At 45.2% G+C, this 18358-nt stretch overlaps 1 protein-coding gene across 20 annotated transcripts in view; it reads right to left on the bottom strand.

Annotated features, from left to right (window-relative positions):
- Nucleotides 1-18358, bottom strand: part of zmiz1a (zinc finger, MIZ-type containing 1a) — a 467693-nt gene that overhangs the window by 324271 nt on the left and 125064 nt on the right. The window contains exon 1 of one of the 20 annotated variants that reach the window (XM_059640369.1): nucleotides 14237-14255. The exons of the other annotated variants lie outside the window; for them this stretch is intronic. The gene's annotated coding sequence lies outside the window, so the exon portion shown is untranslated. Of the gene's footprint in view, nucleotides 1-14236; nucleotides 14256-18358 lie in introns of those variants that run through there. 20 annotated transcript variants of the gene reach the window in all.

The following is an 18358-nucleotide window of genomic DNA, read 5'->3' as shown; positions in this document are numbered from 1 at the left end:
GCTGGTGTGAGCTCAAAGGGCTGAATGGCCTCCTGTTGTATAATGTCATGATTCTTTGTTTGTGACAGAGCCATGTTTTATTAGCTTGGCCAGAGAACAGGCAAAAAAAAACCCACAGGCACAACTGGCAAAAAAAAGACCACAGGCACCCAAAAGGACATAAAAACACTGACTAATTGTGAACCGCTTTAATTTTATACGACAAATGCAGTGGGAGCTGAGAGACAAACTGCCCTTGCTGTAGCCTGCACCTTAAATCTTCTGTTTCTCTGTGTGTCTGCCGAGTGTGTTTAGTCAGTAACACATGAGCATTTGTGTGGATCGTCACTGTGTATGTGCAGAGCTTGTTTTCGTACCTTGCAGACAGACTCCTCCCAGTCTGGAAACACAGAGAGCTGCCCAAGCCAAGCATTTTACTGTTCCTGCCAACTAAAGACTCACAAATGAATAATAGGGTGGGGTGGGATGGGGAAGGGAAATGTGGTGGAAGGCACAGCAACACACACCAGGGCTCATGCAGAATGAACTAACTGTTCACAGTTTATAGCGATGTGGAACACACCAGACCTGGGCTGGTCTGAGCAGTCTTTCCATCTGAGATGAATTCTTAACTATGTGTGGTGCAAGTTGTGGGTGGAATAGAATGAGAAAAGGGAGGAAGAGAGGGGTGTTTAAAAAAAGTGAGCGAGAGGCAGAGATAGACAAGGAGTTGGGGGGGGGGGGGGGGAGGGAGGTAAGTGGGGGGAGGCGAGGGCACACACACACAGACACAGGAGACCAGAGAGAGAGAGAGAGAGAGAGAGAGAGAGAGAGAGAGAGAGAGAGAGAGAGAGAGAGAGAGACACACAGACAGAGAGCCACACAGAGGAGACCGACAGAGAGAGCGCGCACGAGAGTGCGAGAGAGAGGACACTCACACACACACAGACAGAGAGAGAGAGACAGAGAGAGAGAGACAGAGAGAGAGAGAGAGAGAGAGAGAGATAAACAGACCCAAGGGCTTTACTCAGCAGTGTAACTAACCAGCCCCAGTCACAAATCATTCGTATTCCGAAGGGTGCGACATGTTTCTGTACAGGATACACATTGGCTTTCTTTCCTGTCACATCACCATCAACAATACCGACCCATCGTCCATTCTTAAATGCTGAATATTCCAACAGAAAACATGTGGAAAGTAAAGGACACTGGACTAGTCACTGGCTCTCACTGGCTGTACTATAAACACAATTGGAGCTTTATACTGTGTTTGGGTACCCTCCACGATTGGAATTCATTGTCTGCTGTAGGGATTTGAATGAGGTTCAATTACACGGCCGCGTTGATAAATCAGAGCTCTACAGCATTACTCTGCAGGCAGGGCAATTTGCTTGAGGTGATTTTTCTGATGCCCATTGGAAGGAGATTTGACCAAGACTCAGCAGCAAACAGACCTCTTAACGGGGACGGTGACAAGATAAGGAAAAAGATTGCAATATCCCAATCAATATAAAACATCAAAAGAATCACAGAATCATGACACTGGGGAGGATGACATTGGGCCTGTCATGCCCATGCTAGCCCGATGAGAAGTTTAATTTAGTGCCTATATTCTGCTTGCTCCTTATAACCCTGCATGTGCTTTCTATTTAATCATCTAATGGTCACTTGAATGCCTCAATTGGATCTGCATCCACTCACCACACGTTAGGACACTACATCCCAGATCCTAATTACTCGCTGTGTTAAACAGAATTGAGTGTTCACTAAAGCCTGGGTGAATGATGTTTTTAAATAAACATTATTAACAGAATGTTAACTCCGCTGGATACAAACTTTACCTATTGTCACTTCACGCTACAGCAAGGCTCTGATTGGTCACTCGTTGGTGGTTTGCTGTGTGTACATGTGCAGTGACCATGGAGGAGTTATGCTCGGTCCCAAAATGCAAAAAACATGCGTCTTTCAGCTGGATTCAAATCGGTGAATAGAAGCAGTATCCCGAGCTGGTTTTATCCTCCCGCTTCACCAACTCACCCAAAAAGGCAAACAGGGAGGCAAGTTCCCCTCCAAACAGCCAGGCCACGTCAACAAACATGAAATGGCGAGGTAACTGTGGCATTTCATTTTTAATTCACTCATGGCACTTGGGCATCACTGGCTGGGTCAGAATTTCTAGCCTGTCCCTAGTTGCCCTCGAGAAGGTGGTGGTGAGCTGTCTTCTTGAACCGCTGCAGTCCTCCTGCTGTGGGTTGACCCACAATGCCATTTGGGAGGGAATTCCGGGATTTTGACCCAGCGACAGTGAAGGAACGGTGTTATATTTCCAAGGCAGGATGGTGAGCGGCTTGGTGGGGAACATGAATGGGATGATGTTCCCATCTATCTGCTGCCCTTGTCGTCCTGGATGGAAATGGTCGTGGGTTTGGAAGGTTCTGTCTGAGGATCTTTGGTGAATTTCTGCAGTGCGTCTTGTAGATAGTACACACTGCTGCTACTGGCCACAGCAATGTTGTTGACTGGTAACCACCCTCTGGGCAATTAGGAATCGGCAAATGCTGGTCTGGTTTGCAATGCCCAATAAATGTTTTAAAAACTAAGTTAGAGGGAAGTGTCAACACAACATTGGAACAAAAATGGCCGAATGGGAGGGGCTTAAGACTTTCTCTGTTGCTTTTAAATTCACGCGTTCCTCCTTTAAAAGAAGCTCACAAGAGGTGCACACATGTACAAATTCACCCACCCCACTAATAACAGTCACAATGTAAAGAGATAGGGCATGTCACCTCAGCCCCACACAGACAAAATGAAACTTGAAACCTCAGTTCAGTAACTCGTATCTCTGTTGCTGAGACAGTACCTTTAATACGATGTCTGGAATGCCCAGTCCGCAGTGTCGCTTTGGGGTCTCGAGGGCTTGCGCAGTTCTCAAAATGCCCACAGGGCGGGTAAACTCTTGACAAACATCTTGCAGCAAAGGGTTCACTCAATTGTGGCCATCATAAACTAGTGCGGCACCAGGCTCAGCAGGATACAGGCCACAGGCCTGTTCCGGTGTCCACTTGGGAGCTTGCTGTATACAAAACAGCCGCCAACTTTCTTACAATAATGACTTGTGTCCATTGGAAGCGGGCTTCATTAGCTGAAACCAGCAGTTATTATGTATCCCTAACTGGCTTTCACGTGAGTACAGATGAGGGCAGCCAACCACATTGATCCAAGTCTGGGAGTTGCCTGGATGCCAGACCAGATATGGAAGGCAAATTTCCTTCCATTATTGAACCAGATGGGCTTTCAAAACAAAATTAATTGTGGTCACCATTACCACAGCCTTTTATTCTGGATTTGTACTGAAATTGGCACGGAAATCTCACCATCTGCCACCGAGAGATTAAAACCCACGCCTGCAGAACATCGATCTGGGGCTCTGGCTTACGGTCCTGTGATACTGCCACCTTCACTTACCAGACAATGAAATGCTGCTTCACTGTAAAAACACACGGGGACACCTCGACGCTGTGCAAGGTTGTGTATCAAGGCATGCCATTCGTATGAAATTCAGCTCTGCCCGGTGGCAGCTATCTCATGCTCCAGTGCAAAAGGTTTGGATTCGTGATGACAGGATTCTGGAAACTGACACACTCTAGGTTCACACTCAACAGAATTAGAGGAGATTTATTGCCTCTTAAAATGCAATAGCGACTGCAGCGGAATTAATTTCATCCACAAGGCTGACAACCAATAAACAGTGAGTGGTTTCAGATGAGTGAACTTGATTTCCAAAAGGATTAGTGGCAATTAATGGAAGAGCATTTGGAGGAACCATCATCAGCTGATGCCCCGCCACCCAGTTCCTTCTGGGGGTAAGGACTGCTAATTTATGCTTCTGTAGCGCGACCTTTGTATTATTACTTCTGAACATAACTCCCATCAGGGACAGTAATCAAGGACAAGTCAAAGCCTGGGACGCAGAGGTGGGATTTTTTTCCTTGACGGTTATTAAATTCTTCCAGGGAGGGTTCCTATGTTGCTCTAATGCGCTCGTTCCTCTGTGTAACCAGCTCACGGGTTTTTGTAGGTTCTTTGTCTAACTATCACTCTTCACTGAGGCCTTCGCTATTGAGGAGACTCCTGCTGACTGTGGAGCAGGTAGAATTTGGTATCCACAAGGAGGCAGAATTGGATGAGTGCAGAGATCTTGGACAGTTGTACCAAGAGACATAGACTCAGCACGATGAAATTCACACTGGACAACCTAATTAGAAAGTGTACCATTCGTTCAGGTAAAGACGAGAAGGAATACTTTTTAATGAAAGAAAAACTGGTTTTGGGGCTAGTTCAATGGCTGGCCAATTTTCAATCTCACTTTATTTAGTGCAAGCAGTCCATTCAATTGCCTCATCCACACCTGCCTTCTCCAGGCTTAAAAAGAAACGAATAAACTTACAAAGCCTGGCCCGAGTTAGTACCTTGTCATTCCTGTCGGTTACACAAGACCCTGTGTGGCAGGACTCCATTGAGCTGACCACAATAGAAATCAGTTTAGAATTTTGCCATAAAACACGTGCCCCATCATTTCCTCAGCCCTCTCACACACTCAAACATACTCGTACAATCCCACACGTACAGGCTAGTCATCCAGTCCTCTATCTACATGCACGCATGCACACACACACACACAGACACACAAATCAGTGCCTCTTTTAACACAGTTCACTTACAAGTGAGCAACATTTGGAGTATTAGCTTCTGCCATTGTCCTTGAATTCATTCTCTGATTTCAGACACATCCCTCAGTGCCTCAAGAGACAGTGCACAGAATGGAATACAGACTTGCATTCACAACCAGACAACTCCAAGTGCTTGACAGCCAACGAACCATTTTTTTTTGGAAGTTTTACAATGTTGAAGAATGACACAGAAACTGCGCACAGTAAACTCCCACAAGTAGCAATGTGCTAGATGATCAGATCATCTCATTTCAGCCAAGTTTAAGATAGATAAATATTGACCAGGGAGAACTCCCATACTCTTCAGGAATGCCAGCGTGGGATGGTTGATGTTCAGCTGTGCTGGCACACAGAGTTATGCCACCTCCTCTCCTCTCCTACCCTGGTTGCACAGGACGGCCAACAGAGCCTGATAAATGGGCACGGGACAGCCAGTGGCAAATTTAACATTAACTTGGCAAAACCGACCCGATTGGAACTGAGCCCCGAGCCTGTCCAGCCGCTGGCTGTGCACGTACATTGGGAGCAGCCTATTAGAAGTAAGAAAAAGTAAAATGTGAAGAGGTTTGAGGTGTGCCCGTGTGGGGAAAAGTACAAGGGAAACGCAATAAATAAATAATAGATCAATTAATTGTTGGACTACACATCAACAGCTCAAGAGAGAAAGTGGCCAACTTTACAGAAGTCACAATATTATGTCACAATGTACACTTGGCACTGCCTCGATGGTGAACTGTTATAATGTGTCAGGCCTGTATTAGTAATTTCAACAGTCAACTCCATCACTGCATTACTGTGACTGGTAAACATTTATGGCATTTATTAAGTTTGTTGGCACTCAAAAAACAAGCTCTCCCAACAGGGCTGAATCTAATTAACCGGTACTGAAATGCAGAAACCAATTAAATTCGCAAATCACCAATTTTCACAGATTGCACAAGCAAAAGTTCATATTGTGTCTCGCACTCCTTCCCATTTTAATTAATAGTGACTGGCTAAACAATGCAGACAATTAGCAGAGGGCCAAGCCAGTTTCTCCGCAGCAGGTCTGCTGCGTTCTCCCAGCCCCCGAATGAAAGGCTGCTCTCTGCAGCCCACCTCCTGTTTCTCGAGTCTCAGGAAATACCATGACAAACATTCCAGCTCCCCGGGCAGGTGGGGGCACACGTGGGAGACTACCAGCCTCTGTCCTGGTGGTTGTTTGTTCTTGACTGGTCCCATAGCTGTCGGCAGTGACCCTCCCCCATCCCTAAACACAACCCAAAGGGGCCGGGACTTGAGAGCCGGTTTATTCCAGGTTTGACGTTCCAACTGGCACTCCTGCACAAAAAGACTTGGTTTGTGCCCCTGGAAATTAGTAATTGCTGTGATTACATTTGCTATCACTGTGCCTTGCGAGAAGCAACTGCTTACAGCATTCCTGAGACACTGAACTGGCTTTCCACCCCCGCCCCAGAAGTAAACATTTCCACATGTTGACCAACCTATTCATTTATAAAGGGTGGCTGGGAACCTCCTTCTGGCCAGATTGGGGGAGGCAGTGGCCTAGTGGTATTATCGCTGGCCTATTAATCTAGAGACCCAGCTAGTGTTCTGGGGACCCAGGTTCGAATCCAACCACGGCAGATGGTGGAATTTGAATTCAATAAAGTATCTGGAACTAAGAGTCTAAAGATAACCGTGAATCCATTGCCAGTTGTCGGAAAAACCCACTAATGGTTCACTAATCTCCTTTAGGGAAGGAAGCTGCCATCCTGACCTGGTCTGGCCTACATGTGACTCCAGTCCCACAGCAATGTGGTTGACTCTGCCCTCTGGGCAGTTAGGGATGGGTAATAAATGCTATCTGGCCAGTGATGCCCTCATCCCGTGATTGAAAGGGCGGGGCGGGGGAGGAAAAGCATGAATGACTCACGATATTGAACTGCAGCCCTGACGGAGTGCTGCCCTGTCCGAGGCAGGCACTTCGACAAACTATAAAATACAGACGGCCGACCATTATTTGGAAGTCGACGCACTCAAGATACCATTTGAAAAACTGTTGATGTGGTTTACTTAACTCAGTCAGCTAGATGGCTGGTTTATGGATCAGATTAGGAGCCACAGTGCGGAGTGCAATCCAAATTCTGACCGAGTTGAAGGTGAAACCCGTTTTGTGACTTCTGCACAAGTGGAAAGCTAACAGTGTTTCATCATGGTTCAGTGAACAGGCTCCCAGGGGCTTGAGTTTAACTTGGGTAGACTGTGGATTGCACTCCACACTTGCTGCTAATCTGATCCACAAACTAGCCACCTGAGTTAAGCAGAGGCCAACACTACCCAGCCCTCTTTCAAATTGTGCCTTTGGAGTTTTGACTTCCAAAATGAGACAGCAGGAGGGAGCTCAGATTTAATGTTGTTTTTTATCCACGAGCCAATAACAGTGACAGACAGGCAGACAGACAAACTGGTCATTATCATGTTACAGTTAGTGGAATTTTGCTGTGTACAGCTTGACTTAACATAGGTTACATGGCAGTCAATGACTAGACTAGACAAGTACTTCACTGTCGGTGAAAGACAATACAGAACTGCTTAGGTTACTGTGCCATTCCTCTCAGGCATCTGAAGATGAGTTTCAACACTTCAACTTGGTGAAAGCCCTGGTTATGGTGAGATGATGTACTGAGTGACTGTGATGGTGAGTCAATGTTTCACTTCAGTATCAAAGGTTAAGATCACACAGTAGGAGATATGTGAGCCAACACATTGATACAGCTACTCTCATGACAGCATCACTCCTTGTAGGAGCATCTAAACACATCAGCAAGTGTGACAGCATAAGCTCCACTTGCCTGGATCTACGCAGCTCCATGAATCTTGACAATATCCAGACAGAGTTGCCTCCTTCATTGACATCCCACTGACCAACTTCAACTTTCACTTCCTCCATCGTTGATGCACAGTGACAGCTGCATCTACCATTTACAAGCTCCAATGCAGCAGCTGACCAACATCACCTTCTAAGCCCATAACCTCCACCATCTGGAAGTTTGAGGGCAGGAGATGTATGGGAACAGCACCATCTGCAGGGTCCCTTCCAGCCGCATACCATCCTGATCGTGGCGACATTAAATATAGAAAATAGGTGCAGGAGAAGCCCATCCAGCCCTTTGAGCCTGCACCACCATTCAATGTGACGATGGCTGATCATGCAATCTCAGTATCGCATTCCCGCCCTCTCCCCATTCCTTTAGCCACAAGAGCCACATCCAGTCCCTCTTCAATCGGTCTAATGAAATGGCCCCAAGAGCTTCCTGTGGGAGAGAACTCTATATGCTCACAACTCTGCGTGAAGAAATTCTTCCTCATCCCAGCCCTGAATAGCTTACCCCTTACTCTTAGACTTTGATCCCTAATTCTGGACTTTCCTAACATCAAAAACATTCTTCCGCATCTAGCTTGTCAAGTCCCATCAGGATTTTTATATATGTTTCTACAAGATCCCCTATAATCTAAATTCCAGAAAATGCAAGCCCAGTTTGATCCACTCTTTTCTTATATGTCAGTCCTGCCATTCTAGGAATCAGTCTGGTGAACGTTCGCTGGATTCCCTTTATTGCTCTTCTTTCATTGAGACTGGATCCAAGTCCTAAAACTCCTTTCCTAGCAGTGTTGTGGGTATACACACAACGAATGACCCTCAGTGATTAAAGGCAACAGCTCACCTTCTGAATGTCAATTACATTCAAGGTCGGAGATTATGGGAACTGATGCTGCAGAATCCGAGATAACAAAGTGGCTGAGAAATCATTTTTCTGATGAAGGGTCGAGGCCCAAAACGTTAGCTTTTGTGGTCCTAAGATGCTGCTTGGCCTGCTGTGCTCAGCCAGCTCCACACTTTGTTACATCCAAGGTCGGTCATTCTCACTCAGCCCCACATGAATAGAAGAGTCACTGAGAATGTGATCACGAACAACTCAAAAGGCACCTTGCATTCAGACTATATTGTCATTCCTGCAACATTTGAGAGTCTAAATCCTGGAACTACTTTCCTAACAGCACTGTAGAGTATCCACACCATTTGGGATTCAAAGGTGACAGCTCACCACTAAATTTTAGGACATCTGGGGATGTGGGCTTAGCCACACAAAAGCTCCCGTCCCAGGAATAGATTAAGATGGAGCAACGGAGGCATTTTACAGAGAACACTTCATGAGTCACAGTGGGGAAGTCCAATGTACAGAAAGATTGTATTTCTGATCAGATTGGGAAGAACATCTATTAGGACTGGGCAATAATAGAGGCCTAGACAACAAAACCCACCTCTATTGAACAAAGAAAAAATATTAAACTAATCTCAAGAACGTGCCCATTGATCAGATACAACAGTCCATGCTGGTCGATATTAATTCCATTGTTATTTCCTGGAATAAACCAATTTGGTGAAGTGACAGAAGAAAGAAACTGCTGTCAGAGAAATTGTTAATAGGACAAAGTTTCTCAAATCATGCACTGATTTCACAGACCAGCTCATCATCTATATTAAACCTCTCACTGTTTCAATTACTTTACCTGATAAAGAGATTTCCTTTTAACTCTCAACAACCATTGATGGAAGGCATTCCCTGTGGGCCGGCTGTAATTAAATTGTAAACCCATTCATCCAAATGGGTTTATGACTGTCATCATCAAACAAAGGGAAATCTTTTCCCCTCTCCTTCGGGTTTATGAACTTTAAACACGCTGCTCATCATCTGTTTATTTTGCTCTTTCAGTAGCTCACGAGAAAAATAGGGTTAAGGGATAACAAATAATCATGGCATCTTTCAAAAGATTCACAACAAATTAGAAATGTCAAGCAGTCTAAGTGGGGAGATCCATGCCTGGAATGAACTTTCAGGTACCTGAGCTGGTTGGAAATTAAAGGCATAAATTATTTGTTTAGAAAAACGATTATTAATTAGTACTTATGACTGTGTCACAAGCACATCCTGCAGGAACACCACATAATGAGCCATCTATGGCTTAAGTTAGATTACATACCTCTTCTATTTTTCATTTTTCGGGATGGATTTAGTTGGAAAACAACTGATTTGGGATGACAATAGAATGTGAAAGCTTCACGGATCCAGCTATTGCCGTAATATTTGTGAACTATCCCATCACAGGCTCCACCATTTCACCTGGCAAGGCACAGTGGTGTCAAAGCTACTTTCCAAAGCACCAAAATGTCATCGCATTCTCCATTGTGGATTAGCCATGGGAAATGCAGGCTTACAGGGATAGGGTAGGTATGTAAGTATCGGGGGTAGCTCTTCAGAGGGTCAGTGTGGACCTGTTGGCCAAATGGCCAGCTTCCACACTGTAGGGATTCTATGATTGGTCCACTCTGGGTTCTGGTTTACCATCTTCCCTCCCAGTCCAAGCTGCTGTTACATTGAGTGAGGTCCCAACCGTATCAATGAGGGAGAGCCAAAAGTCAATTTGCACTAATCACTACCTTCCTCGCTCTTCCCTTGAGGCCTCTTTGAAACATCAAATGTCTTCTTTTGGCAGAGGTTCCCTCCTCTTCTCCTAGCCCTCCCTCACAAAGCACCAGATGATGACATAAATCCTTTCTGAGTATTATTACAATTAAGGCAAAGCTGTAGGAAAAACAATATGGCCCCAATGACAAAACATTTTGCCAGCAAATAGCTTGAATCCAATGGGAGTCCAAAAAAGGGCAACAGAAAGTGAAGGCAGACTGACTGAATTTTGGGCATTCCCAGTTATCTTACATGGACAGCTGCACAGCATCCTTAGAGGCAACATCTCTATCAAGTGATGAACCAACCTGCCTAGGGACTATAATCGCCATTCCATCGTGGTATTCGGCTCAAAATCCTGGAATTCCCATCCTAACAGCACTGCAGGAATAGCCAACACCAGAGAGGCCACAATGGTAAATGGCAAGTGATTCATCATCAACCCCAAGGGCAATTAGGGATGGGCAGTAAATGCTGATTTCACCCGAGAAACTCATGTCTTGGGAATGGATTTGGAAAAACAAAACCCCAGTGCTTCACAGAGAATGATTCAATTGGCCACAAGGGAAAAAAAATCAATGCATTAGCAAGGTGTGTTTCTGATGGCTTTGAGAGGAATATTAAGCTTCCAAAAGCTTTGCAGGTGAAGCCACTAGCCAGCACTGCACAAAGCCAGAGGCACCAGAAAGCCAAAGACGCTGGCCTTCATAGAACCAACTTCCCTCAGCAACATCACGGGTTTCTCCCACAATACCCCAGGGTCAATGGCCCAGTGCCAAAACTAACCAAATCTTCCCCTCAATGTCGCCGCAGTAATCATTCCATAAGCCGAGGGCTCCACTTGGCAATTAAGCTACCCTTAGTTCATCATCACGCCATTTGTCGAATTGATAAACTTCTTATTTTTGAGTCTTTAAAAACTGTGGGCCTAAGGAGAAAGGACATTTTAAAAAAAACAGGATAACTGCATTATCCCACAGCAAAGAATTCAATATCTGTTGTGAACTCTGCCTTTGGTTTTTTTTAAATTCATGAGGTGTGGGTGTTGCAGGCTGGGCCAGCATTTCTTAGCTAATTGTTTGGGAGACCACCACATAGCTGAGAGTCTGGAGTTACATGTAGGCCAGGCTAGGTAAGGATGGCACGTTCCCTCCCAAAAATGGCATTACGGTGGTAGAGTAGTAAAGCAACTTGTGGGCTCCTGCCCAGAGGTCATCTGCTCCGCCTGCTTTTCCTTTTCTTTGTAGTTAAGATTTTGTACCCAAGATGGTGGGGGGAATAGCGACATTGAACACTTTTCACTGTATTCCTGTGTTCCTATACTTGAGTACATGTGACAATAAAACCTAATTCTAATTGGTCAACTAGATGGGGTTTATCACTGACTATCACCAATGGTTTCATGGTGACTATTAAACACTACATTCCAGATTTAATTCTTAATGAATTCAAAATCCACCTTCTGCCTTGGCAGGATTAGAACCTAGATGCCCAAAATCACCACCTCTGGGATACATGGTGTAGCGGTAACACCACTAAGTCATTGCCTCTCCTTGTGGCTGTGGGTTCCTGCAAGTTGCAGATGAGCAGTTAGTTACATGTGGATCAGGCACACTGGATGGCTTACAAACTAATGGAATCTTCCGGAGAAAGGCGACAGAACGGCAATGGCTGGCCTAGCCAGAGAGAGCTCACCTCAAATCAGAATTGGGAAGCAAAGATCGTGGAGGTGGCCTTCCACATTTTTCTACCTCTTCGGCCTAGTTGTTTTGTCTGAGTGCATGCCTGCAAGAGGGAGCTTAAGGGGATTTGAATTTTAGAAAGTAGTGATATAGGTCAATACTTTGGTCTGTTTCCATGTGGAATCACAGAATTCCAACAGTGTGGAGCAGGCCATTTAGCCCACGAGTTCATTCTGACCCACTGAAGAGCATTCCACCCAGACCCTAACCCTGTAAACCTGCAATTCTTATGGCTAACCCACCCAGCCTGTGCATCCCTGGACGTTGTGGGCAATTTAGCCAGGCCAATCCACCTAATCTGCACGTCTTTGGACTGTGGGAGGAAACCCACGCAGACACGGGGAGAATGTGTAAACTCCACTCAGACAGTTGCCCGAGGCTGGCCTCGAACCCGGATCTCTGGCACCATGAGTCAGCAGTGGTAACCACTGAGCCGGCGTGCTATCCTATAGCTATCGTCCAATTACTTGTGATAAATAAGAATTCTTGTTTGGCACAGAAGCCTGGTGCATGTTAACCACCTTGGAGTGAATATCAGGTATATTCAGGTACTGCGCATACCTTGCCAAAAATCTTTCACATTTACTATGACTCCACAAATAATGAGGATTGGTTTACAGTATGCTACCTTGGTGGACTGCACCATATCAAGGGTCAAAGGATTTTTCTGGACAGAAGAGGGGCAGGAGAGAGAGAGTTGGGGTGAAATTGCCTACAAAAGATAAAGCTGTTAGACTGACAGAGGCAAATCTTTGTTGTTGTCTATTGTAATGTGAGGAGGCGTGCAAAAAGTCAAGAAAGGTAAAAACAAAATGGCTGACTGGAAGCAGCACCTTTGCTCATCGCACAGTTGTCAACGGTGAAGGGAAGCCAAATCTCTCTGAACTTACTTTCAAAACAGGATTTGCACTTCAGAAAGAGAAAAGTCTGTTTTCCAACATTCTGACAGTAATCCGTGGATTACTGTCAAAAACACACTCGACAGTCACCAATAGCAATGTAAACCACAAGCCACGCTTTGAAAATAAAAACTGGTGTCTGAAAATAGAACATTTCCCACTTCCAAAACAGAGGCTTGAAATGCTGACATGTCCCACAGTTATAGATTGAGCAGCAGAACAAACAGAATCAGCATCAGCTCTGAACCAGTCCCACCAAAACTTTCCCTGTTAACTGGGAATGGGCTCTGGAAGATTACTGAATAGATGAAATTGCATTTTCATCCTGAGCTTTAAGTCACTGTCACAATGTCGCTGAACATTCGCTTCTGCGTTGCTCTTGTCTATTTGGACACTGTAATCTAGAAAGTGGTAAGTTTGCAGGGAGTAAAATCTGTGACTTTTCAGACACTATGTGCAGCCTAACTTGGATAACATTCAAGTCTAGGTTTATGAGTGGCAAGTATCTCTTGTGCTGCACAAGTACCAGGCAATGACCATCACCGCACAGCAAGAACCTACCCATTGACATTCAATGATGTTACCATCACTGAATTCCCCTACTATCAACATCCTGGGGTTACCATTGACTAGAAGGGGAACTACAGCAGCCATTTAAAGGTTGTGTGCCACAAGAGCAGGTCAGAGTTTAACTCAGTAACTCACATCCTGTCTCCTTAAAGCAGTCCACCATCTACAAGTCAAAAGTGTGAGCTGCTTGGCCTGCTGTGTTCATCCAGCTCCACACTTTGTTATCATTGAATACACCCCCCCCACTTGCCTGAACGGGTACAGCTCCAAAGACACTCAGGGACCTTGATACCATCCACTCAAGCTTGGCACTACATGTAACACCTTCGAAGTTCACTCCCTCCATCATCAACGCACAGTCGCAGCAGTGTTTACCATTTAGAAGATGCACTGCATCAACTCAAGTGGGCTGCTTCTAAAAAGGGACCTTCTGAACCCATTAACCCCTCCTCACCGAGGAGGGCAATGACAGCAGATGCATGGCATACCACCAAGTCACACCCCACCCTGACTTGGAACGTATCACTACTACTTCCTTTTCTTGGTATGAAAAGCCTGAAAACTCACTTTTTAACTGCACAGGTTGTCTCTACATTCCCACGGGCTCTGTGGTTCAAGAAGGTAGCTCACCAACATCTTCTCCCGATAGAGAGAAGGGGGTGGACAACAAATGCTGAATTGGTCAGTGATGCCCACATCCCAGAAATGAATTTAAAAAAAATAATTTCAAGTTATGACACTTGCAAGGTGCATCAAATACCTACAAAAAACATAGCAGTGTTAGCTTGGGTTCAATGATAACTCACCACCATGCTTTCAGATGAGATGTGAAGCCGAGACTCTGTCCTGTGAGGATGAAGGGCGAAAGGTTACATGGCACTAATGATAGTAACAGAGTGGTGGTCCCTAGCTGTTCTCACCAACAGTTATTCCACTAAAGAGGATAATTTGGCTATTTATCCAAGAGCTGCCTGTGGGATTGTGCTAATCACAAATTGACTACAAATATCCCACATTAGGAGGCACCGTGGCTCAGTGGTTAACTCTACTGTCTCACAGCACCAGGGACCTGGGTTCAATTCCTCCAGCAGGCAACCGTCTGTGTGGAGTTTGTACATTCGCTCCATGTCTGCGTGGGTTTCCTCCGGGTGCACCACGTTCCTCCCACAGTCCAAAGATGTGCAGGTTAGGTGGATTGGCCATAGTGGTCTGGGATGTGCAGCGGAGGTGGGTTCGCCATGGGGAATGCAGGGTTACAGGGATAGGGAGAGGGGCGAGTCTGGATAGTACGCTCTTTGGATGGTGTGTGTACTCAGTGGGCCAAATGGCCTGCTTCCACATTGTAGGGATTCTAACCTCAGTTTGATTAAAAGTTATTTAGTCAGCTGTTTTAAACAAAAAGCCTGGGGTGCCCAGAGTTGGGGACCATGGGGACTGTACAAACTGGACGGGTTACACCTGGGCAGGACCAGGACTGATTCCCTAGAGGGAGTGTTTGCTAGAGTGGTTAGGGAGGGTTTAAACTCATATGCCAGGAGGATGGGAACCAATGTAAAGAATCAGAGAAGAAGCCAGCAAGGGCAAAAAAAAGCAAAAGGGAGTACATAAAGTAATAGGCTGAGAAACCAAGGGCAAGGTTCGTCCAGGGCTATTGCAAAAAAATAAGGAGGAGACAAACACTATTAGAAGGACAAGTTTAAAGGCTTTGTGCCTAAATGCGTGGAGCATCTGCAATAAAATGGATGAACTAGTAATGCCGATAGATGTAAACAGGTACGATATAATTAGGATTATGGAGACATGGCTGCAGGGTGACTAGGGATGGGAAGCGAATGTCCCAGGGTATTCAGCATTTGGGAAGGACAGGCAAAAAAGGAAAAGATGACAGAGCAGCATTGCTGGTTAAAGGGGAAATTAACAATAGCGAGAAAGAATGTGGAGCTGGACGAACACAGCAGGCCAAGCAGCATCATAGAAGCAGGAAAGCTGACGTTTCGGGCCTAGAGAAGGGTCTAAGCCCGAAACGTCAGCTTTCTTGCTCCTACGACGCTGCTTGGCCTGCTGTGTTCATCCAGCTCTACACCTTGTTATCTCAGATTCTCCAGCATCTGCAGTTCGTACAATCAGTGAGAAAGGATATTAGTTCTAACTATGTGGTGTCTGTATGGGTAGAGGTGATAAATACCAAGAGACAGAAAACATTAGTAAGTGTCATATACGGACCCCCAAATTACAGTGATGTTCAGAATGGCATTAAACAGGAAATTAGAGATGTATGTGATAAAGGAATATGGATGATTTTAAGCTGTACATAGATTGGGCAAATCAAATTAACCACAATGCTGCAGAGGAGGAATTCCTGGAGTGTATATGGGACGGTTTTCTTGACCGATACATGGAGGAATGAACTAGACAGCAGGTCATCTTAGACTGGGCACCAGGTAATGAGATGGGAATCACTGCCAATCTAACTGCGTGAGACCCTTTGGGGAAGAGCAACCATAACATGATAGAACCTTTTTAAAATCAAGATGGAAATCGAGGTTGTTGATTCAGAGGTTAGGGTGCTGAATCTCAGTAAAAGGAAACCACGAGGATGAGGATATGAGGCGTGAGTTGACCTTGATTGATTGGGGAAAGTTACTTAAAGGGATGACAGTGGATAGGCAATGGTGAACATTCAAGCAGCACATGGGGGAACTGCAACAACTGTCTATTCCAGTCTGTCACAAAAGCAAAAAGCGTAAGAGGGTCAATCCATGGCTTACAAAGGAAATTAGAGATAGTATCTGACCCAAGGAAGAAACATTCAGATTGGCCAAGAAAACTAATAAATCGGAAAATTGGGAGCAGTTTAGAATTCAAAGAGGGGCCAAGAGATTGATTAAGAAGGGGGAAGAGAGAGTACGAAAGTAAACTTGCAGGGAACATAAGGACTGATGCTAGGAGTTTCTACAGGTACATTAAGAGAAAGAGATTGGTAAAGACAAAACATTGGTCCCCAACTGGCAAACTGGGGAATACATAATGGGGTCAAGAATGGCTGAGGAACTGAATACATACTTTAGTTCTATCTTCACAAAAGAGGACACAAATCAGATACCATAATTGTTGAAGGATCCAAGATTTAGTGAGACGAAAGAGCTGAGGGAGATCAATATTAGTGGAGAAATCGTGCTCGGAAAACCGTTGGGATTGAAGGTTGATAAATCCCCAGGGTCCGATAAATCTACATCCCAGAGGACAGAAGGAAGTAGCTCTAGAGATAGTGGATGCATTGGTGGTCATCTTCTAGGATTCGAAAGACTCTGGAGCAGTCCGTTCCAAATTGGAGGGTGGCTAATGTCACTCTAATATTCAAAAAAGGAGGTAGAGAGAAAATAGGGAATTATAGACAGGTGAGCCTAGCATTGGTAGTGGGGAATATTCCTGAATCTATTATCGAGGATGTTATAGCAGAGCATTTAGAATGCAGTGGCAGGGAGCGAGCATGGATTTATGAAGGCGAAATCATGCTTGACAAGTCTGTTGGAATTCTATGAAGATGTAACTGGTAGAGTTGACAAGGGAAAGCTAGTCAATGTCGTATATTTAGATTTTTAGAAAGCGATTGTTGAAGTCCAACATAGGAGTTTAATGTGCAAGATTAAAGCAAATAGGATGAGGGAAGTGTATTGAGACAGATATGAAACTGATTGTCAGACAGGAAACAAAGTAGGAATTAATGGGTCCTTTTCAAATTGGCAGGTGGTAACATGTGGGGTGCCACAGGGATCCGTGCTGGGACCCCAAATGTTCACAATACATATTAATGATTTGGACGAGGGAACAAAATATAACATCTCCAAGTTTGCAGATGATACCAAGTTGGGTGGGAGGGTAAAATGTGCTAAGGAAACAAAGATCCTCCAGCACGGTCTGAACAAATTGGGTGAGTGGGGAAATCAATGGCAGATGCAGTATAACTTGGATAAATGTGAGGTTATTCACTTCAGAAGCAAAAGCAAGGCAGCAGCTTACTACCTGAATGGCTGCAAATTGGGAGGAGGGAAAAAAAAGAGTGCAGTGGGGCCTGGGTGTCCTTGTGCATGAGTCACTGAAGGTACAGCAGGTGGTAAAGAAGGCAAATGGTATGTTGGCCTTCATTGTGAGAGGTTTCGAGTACAGGAGCAGGGATGTGTTGTTGCAGTTACACAGGGCCTTGGTGAGGCCACACCCAAAGTATTGTGTACAGTTTTGGTCTCCTTTCCTGGGGAAGGATGCTCTCGTTCTTGAGGGAGTGCAGCGAAGGTTTACCAGGCTGATTCCGGGGGTGGTGGGTCTGATGTATGAGGAGAGATTGACTAGGTTGGGACTGTTTTCGCTAGAGTTCAGACAAATGAGATTGGTGGGGGGGTGGAAATCACAAAGAGACTTATACATCCGAACAGGACTGGACAGTGTCGGTGCAGGGAGGTTGTTTCCAATGGTGGGTTTGTCTAGAACCAGGGGGCAGAGTCTGAGGATTTGGGACAGACCATTTAGGACAGAGATGAGGAGATGTTTCTTCACCCAAAGAGTGGTGAGCCTGTGGAATTCATTACCAAAGGAAGTAGTTGATTTAAAAACATTGGAAGTATTCAAGAGGAGACTAGATATGACACTGGGGCTAATGGGAACAAAGGTTAGGGGGACGAAGCAAGATTAAGGCTATCGAGTTGGACAATCAGCTGCGATCGTAAAGAATGGTGGAGCAGGCTTCAAGGGCCGAATGGCCTCCCCTATCTTCTACATTTCTATGTTACACAGAGGTTTTTTTTGAAAAACAGGGAAGTGGCCATCTCGTGTCTGAAATTGGCAGTTTGGGGTCAGTCCGTCAGTTTGGGGGTGGGGGAAGAGGGGGTTTGGCATATGTAGCACATGATTGAAAGGTCAAAAAAGCTGGTGGA

Source organism: Stegostoma tigrinum, chromosome 37, assembly GCF_030684315.1.
Source record: "Stegostoma tigrinum isolate sSteTig4 chromosome 37, sSteTig4.hap1, whole genome shotgun sequence".
NCBI classification, from domain to species: Eukaryota; Metazoa; Chordata; class Chondrichthyes; order Orectolobiformes; family Stegostomatidae; genus Stegostoma; species Stegostoma tigrinum.
Note: the sequence above shows the minus strand (reverse complement) of the source record. Positions and strands in the feature narration are given on the sequence as shown.